Below are 25186 nucleotides of genomic sequence, written 5' to 3'. Positions count from 1 at the left end.
ATTGGAAATAGAGGATAAGCGGCAGATTCCTAGATTTTGTTTTAATTTAATAACAATCACTCATCACCATTTGGTGTTAAAATACTCAAGCCAAAATCAGTACCTGAGTCTCTTAAATGTAGCTCAGGAAGTACTTGATGATGGAAGAGACAATAATTTATTAAATTGTATACTGCATAAACATAAACATACAGAAGTTTATTTTTAAATTAAATCAAATGGTCTATTTTTTGACCAGTGCTCTGGGGATTTACATGCTTCACTGTTATTGCCAATTAAGGGGAGTTACCCAAACAAACAGTGTAAATCTTAATGGAAAAATAGACCCCAGAGTATCTGCTGAGACCAGAAATAGGACTTTCCCACAAAATCATAATCTGGGACTGTAACACATTTTCTTCTTCCTCCTGGGGCCTGACAGCCTGAGTCAAGTCTTACAAACAATCAGGGTCAGGCGCAGCCGACTCTCAGTGGTATTCTTGCATTCTCCTTTCTAACAGCCATACAACATTTACCAGTAAAATAATGGAAACATTCTGTTTGGTACAGTTAGGAATAATCCATAATCTGTATCTAGGATTGAAAAAAGTAGTGGGGTTTGCAGGCAAGGATAGAATGTGAAGATCCATGCCCCTATTACATTACATTTCTGGGCCAACTCAAACAAAACTGCTACTGACTTCATTGAGAATTTTGTCTGACAAAGGTTTGAGGGTAAAATTCAGCTCTGTTATATGGGGAGTGATGCAGCAGTCAATGCATTTACTTCAGTGTACCTATGTGGATGGAACAGAGCATAACTGGTCCTTGAGTAAGTACAGCAGGATTTGGCTTTTAAAATGTAAAAAGAGATTTTTAAAAAAATAAAGCAGCAGACCACTAACTGAAAGGCTTTGCTCTTTTCTATGAGAGTGGAAGGCTGCTGAATGAAATGATTGAAATCATACAGTATTCTGAAAACCATGCCAAAACTTCAGTGTATTGGAAGTTTTACTTGCAAAGCCAGTCAAACTTCGAGAGGTGGCATTTTAACTTCTCAAACCATAAGTCAAGCTCAGTTATCAAACCACAACAGCAGTAGAAAGATCTTAGATTGCAAAGCACCAATTTTGCACTCCATAGACATAGGAGGAAAAATCCAAAAGAACATGTTTTGTGGGAAGAAACATTGACTCTAACCAGTGCATTTCTATGGGACACATTAACATAGGCTGGACCACGCTGGTCCGGCATCTTCAGGACCTGACCAGTCTTGGACAAGGGAGTTTGCTGGACCAGAAAAGATTTCCCCATTGGGCTCCTCTCCCCAGCCTCCTGGCTTTGTGAGGTACAGCAGCCCTGTTAGAGCTCCTGACGGCCCTGCTGGCCTCGTGGCAGCTCCACCACAGGCCTTGCAGCACCTCCATCGCCAGCCTCGTGGCAGCTTTGCTACCTACCCCTGCAGAGCTCCCAGCAGCCCAGCTGGCTGTGGGCTTTGCTGTCGCGTGAGCTCTGCCCCCCCCCCCCTCCAGCTTCCCGGCCCCATAGTCTCCGCTGCCCCCACTGGTGGGCTCTGTTCCTAGCCACTGGGAACCACGGATGTTGCCGGAATAGACAGTCCTGGACTACAGAGGTTCAACCGGTAGAAGGATAACCCCCTGTGGAAAAGGCAGGGATTAAGAATGGAAAATGGTGAATTGCATGGAAGAAAGAATATATTCTAGAAAGGTTGTCATTCTTTCCTGGATTAAAGGTTATTTTCAAGTAACAATAATAAGAGTTAAAAAGAAAACACGCAGATGCTTCGAAGTACTTTAAATCCTCAAGTTTCAAACTATAAATCAATTTTACTTGATAGGATTTAAAAAGAAATTTCCCCATGGGACAGATTATTTTAATATCACATACTGCAGGTATTCTTCCACTGAAGCATCTGAAACCAGCCAGTGTCCATAGCAGGACACTGCCCTCAATGGACCACAGCTTTGATCCAGTATGGCAATTAAGGAATCTAGATCAAGGATCTCAAACTCCCAGCCCGCAGGCTATCCCCCAGCCAGAACAGTTGCATAATCTGGCACAGAAGTCCTAGCCAGTTGGAGGTGGATGGGTGTGTTTGGGGGGGGAGGGGGAGACTCTCTATTCCCGTCTTTTAATCCCTGCCCTCTCCTCCCCCCATGGTGTAGCGCAGCAGAAACGGTCAAGCCTCCCCATGGCAGTGGGCTTCCACTGCTGCTGCATCCCTCCCCAGTAATCCCAGAAGCTACATCCCTTGGGGGACAGGATGCCATGGAGGGAGAGGGTGGAGTGATGGTGAGAAGGGGTGGCGTTTGGGGGACAGAAACAGACAAGCCCCCCCCCCCCCACCCAGGGACTCCCAGGCTGGATTGTACAACTGCTCTATCCAGGAATGGCCCATGGACCAGGAGTCTGAGATCCCTGATCTAGACAGAAAATTCTACCATCATATAATATTCCACACACTCTCATCTCAACCTTTATACACTTCACAAGCAACTTTAACGTCCCCATTAAAAACTATGCAAAAATATGTTAGAAGATAAAACTAATCAACTACTAGGAAAATGAATGGATTTTCTGGAACTAGTTAACTAGCTCATTCTCTTATTACATGTATAGGGCTGTCTCATTACTCCCTTAAATCCACAGGAAACTTCTTCAGAAAAGTGGGATTTTTTTTTTACTTGGCCCTATCTGGCAGCAAGATCAGGAAATATCAATCTGGTGCAGGGATTACCATAGCAATAAATAAGCCTTTTCCACATGCTGAATGTGTCGCATCTCGGTATGCCATGATAACAGAGATTTCACTGAGTGCATTCTCCAACTTCTCAGCTATTGAACACAAGGGGTATGTCTCGACTACATGGCTCCATTGATGGAGCCATGTAAATTAGTTTATTCAGCATAGTCAAAGAGGCGGGGTTTTAAATAATCCCTGCTTCATTAAAATAAACGTGGCCGCCACGCTGTGCTGCCGATCAGCTGATGCGACACAGCGTGGCAGTCTAGATACGTATCTGTCAGCTGGGGAAGCCTTTGCCGACTGATCCCTTAAACCTCGTTTCACGAGGCAAAATGTTTTTTGCACTAGGTATTTACATTTTTTATTAAAAATAGTTTTGTTTAAGGCAAGAATAAAGTAATTGAGGTGATTGATCAATTGTTTTGTTAGTTAAAAGGGGGAAGGCTTTGAAGATGCTGTAATTTTTCTAAGGTGTTTTGATAAACATTGCTGGCCATTCATTTGTTTCGATCAATTTCATCAATCGCTATGCCTTCCAACATACTCGACTGTGCGCAACAAATGGCTGAGTTGGCGCAAAATATTGAGAGCTAAGGTTCACAACTGTTCTATAAACCGTGGTCTCTTGTAGTCTGTGGACAGTGACCGCATAAGCATGGATGACTGGAAGCATTCGCCGCTCCATCAAGCTGTCTCCAAAATTCGCTTGAAATTGACATGTAATTGGCTCGATGATGTGCTTTGCGACATCACTTTTGAATTCCATTTCAACTTTAGGGATATTGGTTTTGTGAATTTGGTTGCGGTGGCAGTAGGGCCATATTATATTGGTGATGGTGCCAATTTTGCCGTTGACCAAGCCTATTCAAGAATGGTGTTCGTTTAATAGAAAGATCATCCAATAATAATAATAATAATAGTAATGAAAAGGTACATGCTCTAGGGTGGGGTGGGGTGGGGGATAAGGGGTTCAGTATGCAGGCTGCCCTAGAGAGAGATGACTACCAGTCTTCCCCTGCCATCCCAGTCCCAGTTTCTTTCCCCATTCCCCTGCCACTCTGCAGTTCCAGTTTTTCCATACCCTTAGATTCCTTGTCCCAATCTACTCCCCTAGCCACCCTTCCTGACCCCGTGGGTAGTGTCTTGTCCCCTTTGCATTTGAATCAGGCAGTATCCTCCTCTATGCTGCCTGGATCCAGCAAGTGTGTCATAAGCAGCAAAGCAGGCATAGTCTTGCTGCTCTTAATTCAGATATCCATCCTGGATTCAGCATGGCGCACAATAGCCCAGAACTGTAATTGCAGAGACAGTCCTTCTCAGCCTGAAGCTGAAACCCAATATGGAGAGAATCTTTGGGACATTTTGCAGTTAAAAATCTAAGAAGTCTCTGTTGAGCATGTGACAACGATTTATCAAAGGCTTTTTATAACTTGGTCACACTTTCCTGGATTTTCATTGGGATGTCAAAAGGCATAATCCTAATCCCGAAGTCTCACCAAGCCACATTTCAAGTCCCCGATCCAAAGCGTGGCATTTCTATATTTTCAGAAAAAGCCTCCATAATTATTTAACATGGTAAAAGAATGTATTTCCCCCCCAGGCCTTTTTCACTGAAATGGCTGAGCTGTTTTGACTGAATTTTTCCAGAACAATTCAGACCATGGTAAACATTTGGCATGAAATTTTTCAGCCCAAAGGCTTATAACTTTGCCAAAATGTAACCAACTGAAACCAAGGTCTTACAATGGGATGTACTAAGCAAATTAAATAATAAATGGTGCTCTCGGCCCCACCACCTACAATAATATAGGCAATCTATTGATCAGAGTAGGACATAAAAGGCATAAAAGTGGGGATATAAAACATTCTACATAAAGAGAGACACTCAAAACAGATGTTCCGAAAAACTGCCTGCTGAACCTACTGCACTGTACCACTGTACAAGGTACTTTTTATCTAATCAGTGATGATTAAATTGCTCAAATTGAATGGAATTACCATAGCTTCATATGGATTTTAAGCTTCCTTTAGAGTTTAGTAAATCTAGAAAACTAAACATAGGGTAGCTTCTCACATAGCATTTTTTGGGGGAGGGGTAATTAATAAATAATACCTTTCAAAGCAAAGTAGGTTAATGTTTTCAAAGTTATGCTTAATTATTTACTCTGTATAACAAATTTAAGACTTCTAAACTAAACCATTATAACTATTAATATTCCATTAGTAACTAGAGGCGACAAACAAAACGGGGATCCATTATGTGAGGCATTGAACAAACATATATGAATTGAAGAGTGGCAGGGGAATGGGGAAAGAAACTGGTACTGGGATGGCAGGGGAAGACTGGTAGTCATCTCTCCCTAGGGCAGCCTGCATACTGAACCCCTTATCCCCCACCCCACTCCAGAGTATGTACCTTTTCATTATTTATTATTATTATTATTATTACACAATCTTTCTATTAAACGAACACCATTCTTGAATAGGCTTGGTCAACAGCAAAATTGTCACCATCACCAATCAGGTTGCTGTCCTGAAAAGCTGATGATTTTAACAGACTTAACACAGAAAGAGGGTGAGTGGGTTAAAAGGTTCACAGAAAAGTGACTTACCCAGGCTGTGTCCAGACTCAGGGGTTTTTTCGAAAAAAGTAGCCTTTTTTCGAAAAAACTTCCCCTGCGTCCAGACTCAAGCCGCGTTCTTTCGAAATTAATTCGAAAGAACGCGGCTTTTCTTTCGATGGCGGTAAACCTCAATTTACGAGGAAGAACGCCTTCTTTCGAAAGTTCCTCTTTCGAAAGAAGGCGCTCTTCAATGTAAATAGGGCTTCTTCAAAAGAGAGCATCCAGACTCACTGGATGCTTTCTTTCAAAAAAGCAAGCCGCTTTTTCGAAATTTCTCCGTTCAGTCTAGACGCTCTCTTTCGAAAGAGGCTTGCAGTCTAGACATAGCCCCAGAGTCACACGGGAGATCAGGAAGGGTCTTCCTCTCTCCCAATCCCAGTGCCTTATCTAGTAAGCAAGCGGAGTCTCTGATAATCATATGCAGGATAGGTGCATCTGTTGAGCATGGACTATGGTATGTTTGTTTATATTTTAACAGCACTCAGCAATTACAACTGTTCTGTTTGGGGCCCACTGACAGGAAGAAGTTTGAATCTGAACCTAGATCTGAAATGCGATCTCTCAGGTGGCATAGTGAGGTGGATGGACAGCCTTTGCAGAAATAGAAATTCAACTCCAAATCTGGATCAAAACTATGTGGCTACAGCCCATCTCTGTTAGAAATACAAAGCAGTTGTCCTCCTCAAAGTTATCTATATTCTGATCCATATTCTGACAATGCTAGGAATATAGGAAACCCAGATGCATCTTCATCACAAATTGGGGTCTTCAGTGCAGTAGAGCCAGCAAAGTTGTCTGTTCTCATTTCTAGCTGATTTTACAGGGCTACAATGGAGAGCCTGGACATCTCTTTAAGCGACTGGAAACCAATGACTGTCTACACCATATGACCAGCCTGCTCTGCAGCTTGCTAGTGATCAAAAGACCACAGCTGAGGAATTATTATATTATGTACTAGCTACACAATACTGTATGTCTGTCAAAAGTTACTGAAACACTTGGGCTACATCTAGACTGCTTTCTTCTGCCAAAAGATATGCAAATTTGGAGCTAATTTGCATATCTTCTTCCGAGCGTGGAAAAAACCCGTTTTTCGAAAGAACCCTTCTTCCTAAGAAAATTAGGTGTGCAGGGTTCCTTCAAAAAGGGGATTTTTCCCCCCAAAAGAACCACATCTAAATTGCTTTCTTTTTCGACAAAACCTCTTCCGATAAAGCAATTGGAAGAAGATATGCAAATTCGCCCCGAATTTGCATATCTTCTTTCGTCAAAAGAAAGCATTTTAGATGTAGCCTTGGTGGCCTATTCTGATTTCTTCTCATTGTGGTTCTTCAACTGAGCCAGAAACATACTATACTATCTTAGTCGTTAAATTGAAGACCACACCATTTAAAATGAGTGGCTCTATGTCAAAAACAATCTCTAGAAATTCTCCCAACCAAGGTCAGAATTTTATGCCATTCATAATGTGGCTTCTCAGCATTCAATCTGGGCTGTACAATCTGGGCAGAACCCAGCTATGCACAGTGGCTCCTCTTCAGCCAAGATGACAAAATATAATTTTGTGCTACACCAAATGTAATTACAGGTGCAGACGGGTCTGTGCATTACAGACTCATTTATGGAACACAAACACTGCAGAGATATGCAGCCAAGAAGATGTGTGTGGAACAGCCATAGTTTTTGACTACTGAAAGAGATATAGGAGAATACCAGCACAAGTGGAAGAACTCTGGAAAGTGGTAAAGATGAAAATGTGGTGAAGAAAGAATGCACTGTGGCAACTGAAAAAGGAAAATGACAAGAACTTGTTTTCACTTCAGTGCAGTACATGGTGGGTGAGTCATTCGTACTTCAGATTATTTTAAAGCAAGGAAAGTGGCAGAATCACTCAGGCCTGGCCTGCATTACAGAGTTAGGTTGACGTCAGCTTACATCAATCTAACTCTGTGTCTACACTGCAATACCGCTTCTGGCAATGTAAACTGTGCACTATTCCATCCTAATAACTCCACTTTCACACAAGGCATAACACTTAGATTGATGAAGGTTAGGTCGATGCAGTGTCAGAGTTGACTGTTCTGGCTGTCAGCCCTGACAGCTTTCAGCCCAGAACTCCACCACCCAGGAATAACAGCTGGTGCTCCAACAATAGGGCTGGCCATACTGTCAGTTAAATTGATGGAAGTGCTCCGGGTGAGGCTGTGCCCTGCCGAAAGAAGGAGAGTAATGTGGATATGAAAAATCAATGTAATTACTGTGGGGGCTGTAGGTTGCTCTAACTTAAATCCACTTAATTTTATGATGTAGGCTTTCCCTTGGAGAAGATGAGAAATAATATGCAAGTAGAATATTGTCCCATAGCTACAAGGAAAAGAACATTCAATGTAACAGACAATTTGAAACAACCGTGGAATATCAATTAAGTAGATACAAATCTTATCACCATTTAATGAATGTGCATTCCTTTAATTCTCAAAACATGCACACTTACCCTGCATGCAGCCCAAGACCAATGGGATCTTAGAAAGAACATAATATGAAATTAACATGCATTAGTTTATGTTTCCATGGACTGAGTCATTCCATGGGCTAGGGATTGTTCCTAGCTCTAGGCAAATGAGTCAGGAGGTGATGTGAGAAGCAGAATGCACAAGGAACCTTCCCACCCATCCCGACACTGATGATAGGCACAACCTTGTCTTTATCTACCTTCCTCCTGAAACATTCCCACTGTGGGACTTCAGTTTAAAGAGACAACAAAGCCTTATGTCTAAGTAAGAGTGTCTCTACTGATTACACTAAATGCTAGAGCCAAACGGTATGGAATGTAAGTGAGAAGACGATGGATTAAAGTTTCAAAGCAGAGCACAACAGATATAGACACAAAAACGTGTGCATACACAGAACCCTTTTAAAATCCAAACTTGCTTGTATGTACCATAGTTACCTAAATAGCATGTACCAGAGGTACAATTTGGGCAAGCACAGTTTAGCAACCAGATATCTTCAAAGCAGGTTACCAGGTACGGTCATTAATTTATAGTCAGTTGATTTTAAAATAATACTTACTGTATAAAATATTACCAGTTTCTATATATACTTTTTAGTGCAAAAAGATAATATGCTAGACCTCTATATAGAGACAGCTTTAATAACATTGGTTTAAGAGGGTCCAAGTGAAGAGATTTTTTATAACAAGATCATAAATTACAGTTTCCAAATGAGTTATATCTACCTTGTTCATTTGTACAATAAAACAAAGGATATAATTATAATGAAAGACAGAACCTATTATACTGCAGTGTAATTTCTGTTATACTGTGTAATTTCCAGCTCTATTACTCTTCAAGGGATTGTGGTATTTTTTTCTTACTATCATTCCCTGTCACTGGAGTCAGAGATAAGTATGCAGTTTCTCCTTATCACCTGAATAAATAATAAAATATTTGAGCTGGCTGGTAACCTTTCTGATAAAAAGAGAGACTTAATACTTATTTTGGTTTGAAGAGATAATGAAAGAAGCAGCCCTATTACCAGTTCAAAATTCCCTTCTAGATGGAAGTGGACATTTTCAGTACCTATGGAAAAGCATTTATTTGAATTAAACCACAAGTGTTCTGTTACAGTAATGTCCAGGATCTGAACTAAATGCACAAGAGAAAGGAAACGGAAACCCTGTCCTTCACACAGGGTCTAGCTCTTACATATATGGTAAGTGAAGTCATTCATTGCTTAAAAACTCCACATTGATTGAGCCCAATAGTTCTAATTTTGTTGCACTGAAGACCCCAATTTGTCATGAAGCTGCATCTGTGTTTCCCATATTCCCAGTACTGTCATTACTTCCCGTGTTTTCTGTACAGTCTCTCTCCAGCTTGCCCCATTCTTCTTCCTAAAACTCTTTACCCATCTTTGTTTTTTGTAATTTTACTTTGTCACATTTTTCCCAGTTGTCCTTTTTTCTCTCCTCCCTTTTCCCCCCCATATATGAGCAATATATGCAAATATTTGCCAAGCATAATTCTCCAAATAAAAAAGAAGTCTGGAAGAAGTTTTAACCTTAATTGTGAGCGCAAATGTTGTTAGTTTAACTTTTTTGACACTGACCATTTTTCAGGTGATATTTGAAAACTTATTAATTTCAGAAGTTTTGGGGAGATCAGGACAAGCAGTCTAAGGATTGGTGAGTATTTCTGGCAGTGAGCCTCTCCACACTCCACAGCCAGAAACTTTTCTTGATGCCCAAACTGCATTTTTCCCCATAATCTCCCTCCCTGCCTTATTTCCTGGACTGAACCATTTGGGCTGTGAACAAATATAGGGCGGTAGATTGGTCAGAAGTGTTGTTTATATGGACAAAGAGAACGGACAAAAAGCTGGAGTAAGCCAAAATGCTGAAGCAGGCAGGTCACAAGAGGAGGTAGATGAGGAGAGCTAGCAAGTAAATGCATGGAGGAATGAGACCAGGTGTGAGAATGCCATGGATGGGAAGGAGGAGACAAAAATATTTTGTGATAAGAAGCTTTTGTGGGGGGGCATGGAATAATCAGCGATTAGTAAAGTGAGAGAGGAACGAATGAGGAGATGCTGTTAACTGAGAATGAATATATTTATTTTTAGGTGGTTGAGTTAAATCGGACTTTCAGTATTAATTGAGTGATTTTGACTGTAGTCAAATTTAATCTCTTTTCCAGTTAGTACTGGAATATAAAACCTTTTCTCACACACTCTCCAAAAAAAATCTGTTTCAGTTTTCTCCCAGACAACTCCATTTCACCCCTTCTGTGATGTTTAGACTTGCATCCAAGTATTTCCAAGGTTTTTGAGGCACTTCCACACATCCCACAAGCACTAGTAGATGGATCTGTAATAAGCTTCATCAACTTCAGTCAGTCCTATATATAAAAAGGTTATTAAATCAGTGTTTGACATAGTGCCTCTTTACCCAATTGCCATGCCCAACATGGATGGATTTAGCAGGTGACTGCATATATTGAGGTGTTGGTTTCAGGAGCGGCCCGAGGTCAGCTGCAACAGCTGGTGCCCTAGGTGGGGTGGCACGATCGCCGCCCCTGCCTGCACAGTCGTCAATGGCCGTGACTTCATCATCGGGCACCTGGGGCAGCAGTGCCCTAGGCAACTGCCTAGCTCACCTAGGCTCACGGGCCGCCCCTGGCTGTTTTTGACCTATAAGGCCCTAAATTGGCTCCTAATCTTCTATGAGACACCAGTTCTTTCATAGTTTAAATTATTGGAGGCAGCCAATCTACAGCCACCTGCGATTTAAAGGGGGGAGGGCAGCTGGAAGGGCATCTTCTGAAGGGCTGTGGATTTTGGAACTCACTCTTATTGGTCTGAAATAGGCTGAATCTGAGAATGTGCAAGATATGCTGCAAACCCATTTCTTGAATATTCAGGATGCAATCTGGATAGAGCCAATTTCTACAGAATGACTAGGCTCTGGAGATGCTGCAGTACATTTGCTGAATTGATTTGTCTGATTGGTCAGTTTATTGTGCTATGTAGCTTGAGTTAGTGGGGCTGGACAATTGGTAATTTTGATTGTTTGGAGTTTCTTTAGGAATTGAATATTAAACTTTGTGATAGTGCCTGGAGGTTAGGATGGGTCCATCAGAAAAAACCATTTTCTGAGAGTGAATCAGTAAGCTTACCTTAATGTTCAGCTCTGTGACTACCATTTTACCACATTTCTTTCAAGCAATTCTGGACAAGTTTTAAGCCACATCTACCTTATGAGGTAGAGCGTGACCACCCTGCTCATGTACACATGCACACTAGCTCTCACTGAGGTAGCAAGAGTATAAATAGCATTGTAGCTGCAGTAGAAAGGAAATGGCAATGAAGACACAGTTGAGCTTCACCAAGTACATATCCACCAATTTCAGCTGGTTTGTACCTGGCATGGCTCAGTCGGTCATCCATTACTGGTGATACCACTGTTATACTACTGTTTATATTCACACTAGCATGATGAGAACTGGTGCAAGTATGTATGCAAGACCAGGAAATCACAGCCTGAGCTCATAGCATAGATGTAGCAGTAGAAATGAAGTGTTTACATGCTAATGATATATAAAGCTTTGTTACTGGACACATTTGCAAAGCTGTATATGGATTTCATCCATGTAACTCCTAATATCATCAATGGGAGCCACATATTAAATCCCCAAACATCACTTTGGAAATCTGGCTTATATTCAGAGGACAATTATTGTACATTTCTCACACAATTTTCAGCATAAAGTTACTTCCCTTAGAATCAGTAGAAAAATGGAACAGTTTGGGGAAAATAAATGATTCACTAGGTAGCAATTTTTCCATCCAATTAGATTGGGCAGTTATGCTGAGTACATATAACATATCCATACTCCCCCTTCCTCCCAACAAAGCTTACACATTAAACGCAAGTTAAGGCTTCTAGTATTTCATCTTTGTTGATTTGATGCTCCTCCTGGGGTTCAAACCACCATTTTGTTTAATTATTCTTCCCCTCTCCACACACAGACACACACTCATCTACTATATGGCACATCAGTAATATTGAACTCAAAATCGTTGTACAAACCCCCACAGTAACCATTTGTACTTTACTAATAAGACATTATATTTGCATTAGACTGTTCAGTTCAAAGCACATTGTGCAAATCAGCCTGAGGGTTATGACCATAAATCTAAAACCAGAACATCAGGTCAATTATCACAGCTTTTAAACCACAATAGCTTGGACAAAAATATAAAGGATATTATTAAAATTCCAACAACTGAACAACTTCCCTAGGCGGGAAATAGTGCTTGACCTCAAGGAGAGAATAAAGTGCCTCTGCTCTCACCATTCTACTGTAAGTCTGGTGGCAGATGAGGCAGGGCTGACATGCTCCAAAGGAACAGGGAGAGAAGAGCATAGAAAAAAGTAAGGATAGATCTTCAGGGCTCCAAAAACCCACCTTTTTTCCAGATCAAAAATTAAAAAGGGTAGCTAGCATGAAGGCATCTAGAGTGTTTGGGAGTTTAGCACTGAGAATAGCCACCGCACATAAAATATATACAAGAAACAAAAAGCTTTCATTTCTAAAAGGAAAACAAAACCTCAGACAATCTAATATGTAGTTACAGACTCAAAGTCTCAGTTTAACAGTGGACACACTAGACCCTCAACAGCTTAGTCAGGGTGGAGAATGCCCAGCCTTGTGCATAGAATGTAGGATGTATATGACCACTAGCTGATGGGCGAATTGCATATTTATGCACCTGGTTCCGTTCATTGTCTTCAAAGACCAATATAGCATTTTGGGATCAAAGCTACTGAACTGGAGAAGAGAAAAGAAAGTGTACAGAGGCAGCACAAATGTGGACGTTGTAGAGAGAGTCCACCCCAGAACTGGCAGCCCCACTCTTCCAGGAAGGTAAGTATAAGGAAATTGTCACAGTGGAAGGAGATTACAGTGGAATAGGAGGGTAAAGCTTCCTTCAGGTGAGGCTTCCACTACAGGCTTCCTCCTTCCACTACAGGTAGAGACTGCTGCCAGCACCAGGCATGATCAGTCATAATGCAGCACAGCCAGCCTCCAGGCAACCTAATGAGCACAGCTAGCCTGTTGTAGGCTGCCTGATTGGTTACCCTGCATGATTAGTTGGAAAGGTCAGTAGACTGGGGTTTAAGCTCAGCAGTGGCAGCATTTCTGTAGCTGCTCAAAGTATTTGTTCGTGGCTTTGACAGCTCCTTCTTGCCTCACTCCAAGTACTCCAGTTCTGACCCTGGACTTTTATTCCTGACCCTTGGCTCTGATATCTAGGCTGACTTTGGTTCTGACACAGGCTCTGTCTCCTGACACCAGCTGTGATCCTTGGTTAGCATGCCTGAGCTCTGGTTCTGATCCTGTGCTCTAATTCCTGGCTACAGATTTCTGTTCCAAATACTAGGCCTGACACTTGCTCTGATCACAGAACCTGGCTCCTACTCCTGTCACAAGATATTTCTGCCCATATCTTGATCACATGACATTGGGCATTAAGATAGTCACACCAAGAGATGGGAGTACAGCTTGAGACAGAAATATTGATACCTGGAGATACCTGAAGTGAAAATGAGAGCTGTTTGGTGACCTACGTCCTCGGTGTGAAAGTGGCATATCTCCCTAGAAATACCAACAAGGAACCTGAGGGTTGTGATATATATTGCAACCAATGATTTAAGGGAAGTGCAGGAGAGAGGTACTGAAATACACACTTAGCCATTGCCTACACTTGTGGTTACATGCGAGTATGTGTAGCTAGCAGAAGGCTCTGTTGGGAAGCAGAGGGAAAGGCTCCCTGTTCTGATCAAGCTAGCATGGTAAAACAGTACTGGAGTCGTGGTAGCTCAGGTAGCAGAAAGTGGTGGCATGAGCTAACTGCCCCAAGTAGAAACCAACCTGAGCCCTAAAGGTATGATCGCCCATGTTTCCATGGCTACACTTTGAAAACTAGTACTGCCTGATATGTGCAGTTGACCTAAAAATGCCAGATTGCAGATAACATGAAAAATTATGAACTTAGCAAAGAAATGACTCCCAGAGTGGAGATACGGTTTTGTTTTGTAGTGAGAGTTGTTGGTTTTTAAGATGTTAAAACAACTTGCTTTCTACCACTTGGATGACAGAAAGCATAACAATAATTCTCATAGCTCCATCTATAAAACCTGAGAAATATTTCTTCTGCCCTGTCAATTACATTAGGAATATTTGCTTCACATTGACCAAAAAACTGCCTGCACAATTTCCATTTTTGCCTATGGTTTGCCGTTTCCTGTACTAATTTCTAGGAAAGAAATGCTATTCTCAGGTACCTTTTTCTGATGGATTTTCTTTTCCTTGAGGCCAAACTCCTAATAGCATCCCTATGCTATATAGGCTCATTAGACAGAGAAAAAACATAGTCTGTTTGAATAATCTAACATATTTGGTATAATATGCATTCTCTTGGCAAACATCCAATAATTATTGCTATTTTTCTTTTACTTAGAGGATCTTAAAGGGTGTATGGCCATGTCTACACTAGGAGAGAGTCTTTCAAATTTACTAAGTTTGACTTCTGGACACCCGATTTTACAAATTCAAAGTTCCGTGTCCTCACTACAGGGAAGAATTGAATGTAGTCCAAGGCAGGCTCCGTTAATGTGGACGCGCTACCTCGGACTCAGAGCCCCAGGAAGCACTCTGGAGAGCTGTAGGGGCCTCCCAGACGCCAATTAGTTCAAATTAGCAACACCGGAACATCTACACTAATGTTATTTTACAAGTTCAGGATAGCGTTACTCCTCGTGAAAGGTAGGAATACGGAGTTCGAATTCCACAGCCCCTTATTCTTGAATAATGGGCTTGGTAGTGTGGATACATTGCATAGAAAATAGATCTTGGGGGGGCTAATTTCAGATTAAAGTCATAGTATAGACCAGCTCACGGTAGTACGGATAGGATAATCACATCAGTAGAGTCAGAGAGAATAAGAATGGCAATGAAAAAAATTCATGTGTTAAAAATAAATTTGTGCAAGTAAAAATCATCCCATAAGATAGACAGAAAAAATGCCAACTTACTTTAGCGTCTAAGATAGAATCTCAACTGGTGAGATCACAAGCACATCAGAGTAACAAGTTCTAGAATAAGAGTCATGGCTTCAATAAACCTGGTACAGTATTTGTATAACACTTAGGGGCAGAATTTCAGTTTCTTGTAATTATCCTGCAGCAAGTGACTGCAGATGAGAATTTATTCATTCAAATAGGGCACTTCAGGATAGACTATGGGTGCCTTGTGATGGGAAAAAATGCAGCTGGATTGCACTATGGTCTAGCAGTCTTGGCCAGTGGAGCAGCTCCTTAGGAGTTGCTATCTGTTGGCAGCAATTAGAACAGCCTTGAAGCTGCATCAGCCTATGTCAGTGGCCAGCTTGGGCCAGACCACTGTTTACAGCCATCTATCCCACCCTACCCGGCCCCAGTGTACCAAGAGCTGTGCTGGTAAACCTTCTTCTTAAGGTTTATAAAGCACCTTCCATCTAAGGATTCCAAAGTCTAAAAGGCAATAATTAACAGATTTGTATGGATCTGTCAAGAACAAACCAACCTGATCGCTTTCTTTGACGAGGTAGCAAGCCTTGTGGATGGGGGTGGGAGGAGTTGTAGATATGGTAGCCTTTAGTAAGGCTTTTGATATGATCTTGCATTATCTTTTCAGAAACAAACTAGAGAAATACAGCTTAGATGGTGCTACACTAGAACCTCTTTAATCTGGCAATCCTGGGAAACAGGGTATGCCAGATTAAAGATTTTGCTGGGCCACGGAGAGTACTGAGGGGGGTCTGTGCATGAGGAGGTGGCCGTTATCTCCTCCATTTCGTGGGTGTTCCCCGATTAGGGATACCCAGAGTACAGACGTTTATCTGTAATATAAGGTGAATGCATAACTAACTGGAAAACCAGTCCTAGAGAGTAGTAATCATGGTTCACAGTCATGTTGAAAGTGCATAATGAGTGGGGTCCCACAAGGATCAGTTCAGGTTTTGTTCACTATCTTCCTCAATGATTTAGATAACAGAATATAAAGTACACAAAGTTTACAGATGATACCAAGCTGGGAGGGGATGCAAGTGCTTTGGTGGATAGGATTATAATTCAAAATTATCTGGACAAATTGGAGAAATGGTCTGAAGTAAACAGACCCTCCTACGTGGAGTGCTTTGCATTTCTCCTTAATGAACAGTAAATTCATTAAGGAGAAATGCAAAGCACTCCACTTAGGAAGGAACAATCAGTTTCACACATACAAAATGGGAAATGGATGCCAAGAAAGGGATCTGGGGATCATAGTCAACCACAAGCTAAATGAGTCAACAGTGTAACGCAGTTGCAAAAAAAAGTAAACATCGTTCTGGGATGTTTTAGCAGGAATGTTTTTAGACGTGAGAAGTAATTATTCTGCTCCACTTCATGCTGATTAGGACTCAACTGGAATACAGTGTACAGTTCTGGGTGCCACATTTGAGGAAAGATATGGACAAATTGAGAAAAGTCCAAAGAAGAGCAACAAAAATGATTAAAGGTCTAGAAAATGTGTCCTATGAAGAAAGATAGAAAAACTGGTTTGTTTAGCATGAAGAACATAAGACAGAGGGAACATAAGAGTTTTCAAGTATCTAAATGGTTGCTACAAGGAAAAAGGAGAAAAAATGTTCTCCTTAACATGTGAGGCTAGGACAAGAAGAAATGGGCTTTAATTGCAGCAAGGGAGGTTTAGGTTGGACATTAGGGAAAAATCTTCCTGTCAGGGTAGCTAAACACTACAATAAATTGTCTGGGAGGTTGTAAAAATCTCCATCTTGAAAATCTCCAATGAACAGGTTAGACAAACAACTGTCAGAGACTAAGTAATACTTACTCCTACCATGAGTGCAGGGGGCTGGACTAGATGACCTCTTGAGATCCTGTCTCATCCTATGATTTTACAAGTTATCCAAAGCTATTGATTATGAAATGTCCAACTTCAGTTGCTTGATTTAGGATTAAATATTTATCTATTTATTTAATTGATATATCAATAAAGAACAGAGACAGAGGGCTAGATATTCAGCTTGTGTAAACAAAGTATATCTTTTGACTTCAGTGCCAATTCAGACTAGCTAAATATCTGACCCAAAGAGTTAATACTTACAGGTAACACAAAACACATTACTGTCATTGAAGAAAATTAAAACTTGTGTCCATATGCCCTGACTTATCCTTGCTAATTTAGGAGCCTACTCCTTGATTTCTGAAGAGTACCATTAGACCAAGCAACAGCAATAAGGGTAAGCAAAGGACACAAAGAGTTGAATCCCTCTTCTTATGACACCCAGGCTATGTCTAGATTGTGCTGAAGTTTCGAAAGAGGATATGCAAATTCCACAGATTTGCATATCTTCTTCCAATCGCACTTTCGAAAGCCAGTCGAATGCTTTTTTTTTTGGCAAACCCCCCATTTTTCAAAAAGCCTCATAAACCTCATTTTTTGAGGAAGAACGGCTTTTCGAAAAAGGGGGGGGTTACCAAAAAACCACGTCCCGACTACTTTCACTTTCGAAAGCTCTGCTATCCAAATAGTTTTTCTGTTTAATATCCTTACAACCACAATCATATTATAATTTACTGTAAATTGATTTATTATTATAATTTTAAGTAGGAAATTACTATCTTCTCCATTAAATATTTTTGTCTGATGAAAATTTAAAGTGTATGCATATTAGTGGCACTAATCTGTTTCTTCCAAAGCATAGCAGCATATTCTTACAAAGACAGTAAGGTCTTTACAGGGTTTGATTTTAATCATTTTCTATATCAACTATAAACAATAAAACGGGAACTGCAGTAGTGAGATTATATTTTCAAGTACAAGTGATGTACTGATTGACCTGGGGGCAAGAGGATCACGTGAAGTCTCCTCCCACTTCTGGGGTTCAGGTACCTAGAGGGAACTGAACAGCTGGCAGTTCTCTCTGGAGGGGATGGGGGCAAAGACTTCACATGCTCCCCCACTTACAGACCAATCAGGTCTGTGGGCAGGGAGAAACAGAAGTGCCCTGGCCCCACCCCTTCTGGGGTGGCGCAGGGGCACTTCACAAATTATTGTCCCCCAGTAAAAATTATTGCTCACCCCTGCCCTAGAAGATGACTTCCAAAACTGAAACCCCGTAAGCTTGGTAGAAATATTACTTTGCTGGCCTGAGTTTTGTATACCTGGTATGCAGTTCAGCATTTAAATGAGGAAAGGCCCAACGGGTGGTATGGCCATGCTATGTAAATCTTCTCTCAAATGGCAGGATGTCTCCCTCCTTTCACCTAGATTTAATATTGTGTTTCCATATAAAGGGTGAATTCTGGGATGGATTTAAGATGTGGAATGCTATAGTATACATTTCTCCATAGCACTACAAAGGCTCTGGCTGAGATGGACAAATTCTCTTCCCTGATGTTTGGAATCTCTGAGTCGGATTTTGGAGGGAGGGAGGATTTCATTTTCTAGGTAGAAGACAATCCATCTGACAGCTCAAGATCTCGAAAAAGCACCAAGACAGGAAAAGGGAGAGACAGAAGGACATTGTACTAGGCCAATGAAGAGGGTGAAAACTAGTGGTTTGGACCAGTGGCAGGATTTGGAGGAGAACAGGGCTAGAAAGCTACAGTTGTAAAGGGAGAATGGAGTTGGATATGAAAAAAACTGAAGTGAACTGGAGGCAGCTGAATATCTGATGGGTGGGAAAAGAAGCAGCTCTGAAAAGGAATGCAACTAAAAGGACAATAGTCACTTTTCTTCAACCCCATTCACTATACTACCGATAGGACCAAGAATATGGGACTGTGTACTCGGTAATTTCAAACTATACTATTTCATAGATGAAAAGGGTTTTAAACTTTGGATGACAATACTACACCTTTATAGTAGGAAGACTCAAATCCACAGAAATAAGGAATATTCTGTATCTGGGGTTTAAATGCTGACAGCAAATGGGAGTTAAACAACAGAAAAGATGGTCTTCATGAAGTAGTTTTGTTTCAAAGAGCTGGATACTCATTTGAAATAACATTATGTACTTTAGAAAAACTAAATTCAAAGTCAGTGCCATAATAAAATAGTTTAATTTTCAATCCATAGCTTCAGAACAAACTTTTAGTCCAGATACACTAAAATAATTTAGAAATTTCTTGATGCTACAGAAATCCAATAAATGTAGTTCTGTATCATTAAGAATTTATTACGAAAATCAAGGAAGTGGGGAGATAAACAAAGCAAAAATGAAGGGAATATCGATGTTAGCATGCAATATCTCTAAGATGTGTCAATGTGCACAAAATCTCCCCTGTGCAGCATTTTAAACAACAAATTTATTTTTATTAGCAATCAGACTGAAATAGAACTGTCGTATCTACTCAAAATATAGGAATGATGTGCAGTTATGAACGTATCATTCAACATTTATTTCTCAGTTTTGTAGTTCTCGGCACTCTTAATTGGCCAATGGAGGTCTGATTAGTACAATGATTTTGTTTATTTCTCTGTAACTGTACTTTACACAAATCCCTCTTCTCTACATTTTTCTTACTATTAGCTAATGTGAGATCTATCCCTAAAGGTTCTCAACATATGCCCCATCACTATAATACAGGGGTTCTCAAACTTTGTTAAACCGCGACCCCTCCCTCTAAGTTGCTCGCGACCCCCCCGGGAGGGTGGGACCCAGTTTGAGAAACACGGCTAATCGGTGGGAACTTCACAAAAGTGAACTGGACCAGAAAGCGCCCAAACAACAGATTAAAAAATTCCCTAGAAAGTTGCTCAACAATTTTTAAACCTCTGCATGCAATGACTTCATGTTTTCCTTCTGTTTTTTCTTTAGCTGTTCTTGTTGCTGTTACTATGGGAAGCCTAACCTAAAGAAGTTGATTTTGCCTCTGAATCGTCAGGCTATTCTCATTTCCTCCAAAATACAATTCCATAATTTTCGTCAAATTATAATAATTGTGGAAATCCCTCCACTCTATGGGATTACTGTATTTAGAACTCAGTATATATCCTTTCCAAGCATAGTTACATCATCTATTTCGGGGTTCAGTGACTGCCGTGAATCAAGAAATAATGTTGCATTTTAAATGTGTTTATTGCTCATCTTTCATGTTGGTGCACAAGAATTCTCCCATTCTCAGTTTGTTAATGATCATACAGTCATTGAGGTATTGTGAAGAAAACAAAAGAATGAAGAAATGTACGTGAAACATATCTGGAGATTCTCATAGAAATGCTTCATCTACTGAACCATTCTCTACCCAGTTATTCTAGCCAAGACATTAAAAAGCTAGATCAGCAAAGGAATTACTTTCAGTAGGAAGTAAAGGTGCAAACCTCAGGGTACATCTAGATTACAGGGTTTTGTCGACGGAAGTTTTGTTGACAGATACTGTCGACAAAACTTCTGTTGACATAGAGCGTCTAGACACCTTCAGTTCTGTCGACAAAGCAAGCTGCTTTGTCGACAAAACCCTGTAGTCTAGACGCAACCCTACAGGCAATAACACCTTCTGTCGACAGAACGCTGTCGACAGAAGGTGTTATGCCTCGTAAAATGAGGTTTACCAGCGTCGACAAAACTGCTGAGTTCTGTCGACGTTATGTCGACAGAACTCAGCGGTAGTATAGATGCAGGTATAGTTTTGTCGACAAAAGTCCACTTTTGCCGACAAAACTCAGTAGTCTAGACACAACCTCACTGTCCTCAAAAGATACAGAAGAGATGAGGGAGAGATTGAAAAGACTGAGGCTATAGATGGTGACACAGAGGTGTCAAAAGGTCAGAAGCTCTTGTCTGCCACTTCCAAAGTAGGCAAAGATAGTGAGTTGAGGGAGAAAGTCAAATCAGTACAATAACCTGAGGGTATACACCCTGTAAATTCAACAATATCACCTTGGTATTAAATTCCTTGGCTTCTGGACATAGCTATCCTAAACTAAATCAACTATTACTTCATAAACAGGAAGGATTCTCAATCTATCGTTTAATTATAAAGATGTCTGATAATGGCACCTCAAAAATAGATATCAAAATGTTAGAGTTTACCAATGAATGTGTCACTGGGATTTTTTATTGTTTCTTTAATTTTAAGATTATTTACTATTATAATACAGTGATTATTATGTATCAAACGTAAATAAAATCAAAAGGACTGAATATACCAAATGAATATTCATAGCAGGTGATTTGATACAGTACTTAAAAACAGAGGGAATTTTAATTAGGTAAAACTGACAGTGATGAACAACAAAGACAAAATACAGATTCCTGCTGTGGACATGGATTCTGCTCAACAATCCTAATCAATGGAATCAAATGCATAAAAACACTTCATGTTAGGGCTGCACACAGAAATTTTCTGCGATCAAACTCACAAGATTTCCCTTAGCATATGGAGAAACAGAAAAAAGTTAATAGTCTGTGTTATGATTCTTTATTTCACTGTCTTTTTGGTGGTTATGGATGACCCTTTGTTTAAGCTAATGTGAAGTTCTAATCCCCAAAGGGAACAGTGACAAACAAATGCTTCATCTGTTCTTTTCCCTTGTCTTGTTCCAGTTAACTAAAGGTGATATCTCAAAGGCATCAAAGACTGTGGTTATTACAGCAGCAAATTGTACTATACTAAAAATAAACAAAAGAAGTTTGCTGCAGAATGCAGACAGCAGCCCAAATTTGGAGATTATATAATGAGCTGCTGCAAAATGTAACTGCAAGGAAATTTTTCAGACACTACAAATATCTCAAAAAACTGGGGGGGGAGGGGAAATAAAGGAGGAGCAGGATGTTTTAGTCAGCATATCATGTATGAAAGAAATAGTCTGGATTTGTTCCATAAATGATAACTGAAATTGTGTGTGTGCCAGGCAGTTAAAAAAAAATCACTACCACTGCCATCCTGATGGAAGCAGAATTCAGAACAAAAATAAAGGCATATGAAAGAAGGCAAAAAGCCCTAATTCCCATGAAAACAAACAATGGCAAAGTGAACTAAAATTTCCTTCACACTTTTATTGGATTTTATTCAGATATGATAAACCCAAATATATGTAAACAACTGCAGCATGCTTTAATGTTAATAATGCAATTGTTAATGCCCCAAAACTGTCCCAGAGATATTTGAGAAAGTAACTTCTTCTAAAAATATACAGTCTGGAATAACAGCAAAAAATACTACATTCAAAACCAAATCAAACTACACAGGCTGATTTGAGTTGTTTTAAAAAACTAAATGTGAGCAGATTGATGAATGTGCCAATTACGAATGATGGCAAAGTAGATACTCATTAAACAGCTTTTCTGTCTGACCATTATAAGATGCACTAGAGGATATACTACTATATAGTTGTCTGATTATTTAAACAGACTTTTTAAGAGACAAACACACCTATGACAACCATACAGAAAGTACAGGAATTTAGGACTACCCAAATTCTGCCCTTAGTCACATCTTTGGGTCCCTACTGAAGACAAACTTTGGTCCAATAAATTTAGCAATGCAAATCAAAAGAAATCATTTTCCATGATTAACTCAAGATTCTGATGCCTATGGATATTTGCATAAATTTTGAATCTTTGTTTCTTGTGTAGATTATCAATCTTTGCTACTTATTGCTATTTTAAGTCATCCTCAGCTTGTGATGACAGTCATTTCTATAGCAACTTCTGACAATATCACAAACAAAGGATGATGATTTCAGCAAGGGAATAAGTATCAGAGTTCAATGAACTCCATAAGAAATAAAGAAATGCTTTCCTCCAAAGATTCCTGATAGGATGAGAGAAATATAGAAGTTACAGTATAATTGTAATTATATAAATAAAATGGTCTCCACAATAATATTTTTCAACATTTTTCCAGAGATATCTGTGAGGATTTTAAAAAATATGCTGAAATTGTTCCTATTGCATTTATTCCTTTTGTTAAAATGCATCAGTTGGCATCAAAGAAAAATTGAGAGCAATCCTGCAATGGAAAAGTGAAATTAAAATTACGGATAATCCACTTGGTAAAGATCATTTTCACAGGTGCAATTCACATGAACACCAAAATTCCTCATGTTAAATACCCATTGTGTGTGAAAGTATGTGACTGTTGAAGAAAGAACCTCGGAATATTTTTGCATTCATGATGTGTGCCACTCTACATAAATCAGTCAAGAAACAATTCAAGACATCAATGACTTATCCAGACAGATTTTTGATTTGTGTAGTATAAAGAACTACAGTTTGTCTCTTTAGGAGCACCAACAAATCATTGTGTATCTATTCAAATGTTACAGTGACAACAGAGAGAAAGAGAAAATCCATTTCACTGTAGTTTCTGCCTCCTTGATACACTTTTCAGATTTGCAGGACTTCTGGATGACGAAGTCAACAACAGCTTGTATTCCAAAAAAAACATAAATATTACTTTAACCATTTTCTCCCCCTTCCATTCTTGGCAAGTGAGACCTGATTTCCTGATTACAGACAGTGAAAAATTAGGGAAATATATTTTTGTAACAATAATATTCACCTCACTTTTACCTATTTGATACAATCCTGCCACACTACATATAGTTAAATCACAGCAAACAAAATTAATGTTAGAAATGACACCTATGGTAAACAACTTCAAGAGATTGAAGATTGGGGTCAACTGGGTTACCCAGAATATTAAGAGATAGGGCTATGCTCCACATCTCCCTATTTCCTATTTATAATTGCAAGGTTTTCCCACCATTAAGGTTGCTGTAAAACAGTTTAATAAAACAACAAGTTCTCCTGTCTGCAGTCCTGTGAGCGAATTGTTATTTCTGTTACACTGAGTGGTTCCTTTAAAACAAAAAACAAAACAAAACAAAACAAAACCCACCTGCACACAACAGTATCTGCGCCATTAACTGGGAAGATGTTATTTTCCAGGCACAGTGGGAACTTGAATCTGAGGCACCTCCCTCCAATCTAGAAGTAAGTGTTTCCAACTGGCTAGCTTCAGCAGCTCTTCATTCTGCATGTTGGCTTTTATAAATATCATTCTTAGGTACCCAACTTCTCCCATACATTGCATATGGAACCTGAGCAACCAGCACAAACTAAGGCTTCAACACTGAACTTAATTCCCCTGTGCGGATTTGGCTGTTAGGAGCCTAAATCCTATCAACTTTCAGTAGGTCTAAGGCTGCTGGCTGGTGAAATCACTTTTGAAAATGTGACTTAAGCTTTTAGGACACACAGGTACTTTTGAAAATTTAAACTCAGGTTTCATGACTCTGCCTTCTGCTTTAATCATTAACCATGACTCAGCTTCCTTCCCTTTGACATCTTTCATCCTGAAGGACTCCAAAGTACTCTGTAAGCTTTATCTAACAATAAACATGTGTAAAAAGAATCAATTTATTCACTAACGAAATCAGAAGTGGATCAGGGCTTGATTTAGCAAGATACTAAAATATTGGCCTAACTTTAAGCATGTAAGTAAGCCTATTAAAGTTACAGACAGAATCGCAGGCGATGCACATATTACCACTGATTAGTTACATACTAGAGCGAACTCAGAATTAAGCATGTGACTGGTTAACTCGTTAACCAGTGAGTTGGGGATGTCAACATGTAGTCAACTGATTATATGATTAACTGATACACCTAGGCTTATCGGTTAATCGTGTCGACTACATACATTTTGCCCCCCTTCCCTCTGCCACTGCCTCTTTATCAGAGGCAAGCAGTTGGGAGGACAGGGACAGGGGAGGCTGCCACAGAGCAGCCTCAGTCCACAGAGGGATGGAGAGGGGTGTCCAAGCTTCATGGCATCCTCCTCCCCACCTCCCCACAATCCCTGGCAGCAGCCTCTGTCTGCAGGGAGCTTGGACACCCCCCAAACAGGGGCTGCTGCCACCCTGTGCTGCTGCCTCTGTATAAGAGGCCAAAACCTCCTTTGCTGCAGTGCTCTCTGGTCCTGGAACACGGTCCTGCTGAAACACAGATGTTGATGGACCAGAGAGTCCTGGTTTAGGGAGGTACAACCTGCAGTGCAACCAAACGTAATGCAAGAGGGTTGTACAGATTTAACTGAAGGGAAAATACAACCCCTTGACTAACTCCTAACAAAGGAACAATCAAGTCCTGTGCAGTATGCCTTCTTATGAAAACATCAAACTTAAGTTCAAGTTGCTCTCTGACAGTTGATGTTTTTCTTCATTATAATTTAAATTTATTTCACAATGTCTGCAGT

At 40.1% G+C, this 25186-nt stretch overlaps 1 protein-coding gene and 1 long non-coding RNA gene across 8 annotated transcripts in view; one reads left to right on the top strand and one right to left on the bottom strand.

The window, feature by feature from the left end:
* The window catches only part of LOC142827967 (uncharacterized), a 191437-nt gene extending 183317 nt beyond the window's left edge, over window positions 1-8120 (top strand). Inside the window, exon 4 of the long non-coding RNA XR_012902801.1 lies at window positions 6959-8120. This is a non-coding gene — a long non-coding RNA (uncharacterized LOC142827967). The remainder of the gene's footprint in view (window positions 1-6958) is intronic.
* DISC1 (DISC1 scaffold protein) overlaps window positions 1-25186 on the bottom strand; it is a 275931-nt gene that overhangs the window by 73399 nt on the left and 177346 nt on the right. The gene's annotated exons all lie outside the window — the stretch shown is intronic.

The sequence above is a fragment of the Pelodiscus sinensis genome, chromosome 3, assembly GCF_049634645.1.
Source record: "Pelodiscus sinensis isolate JC-2024 chromosome 3, ASM4963464v1, whole genome shotgun sequence".
In the NCBI taxonomy this organism is placed as follows: domain Eukaryota; kingdom Metazoa; phylum Chordata; order Testudines; family Trionychidae; genus Pelodiscus; species Pelodiscus sinensis.
This window is presented reverse-complemented; position numbering and strand designations above follow the sequence as displayed.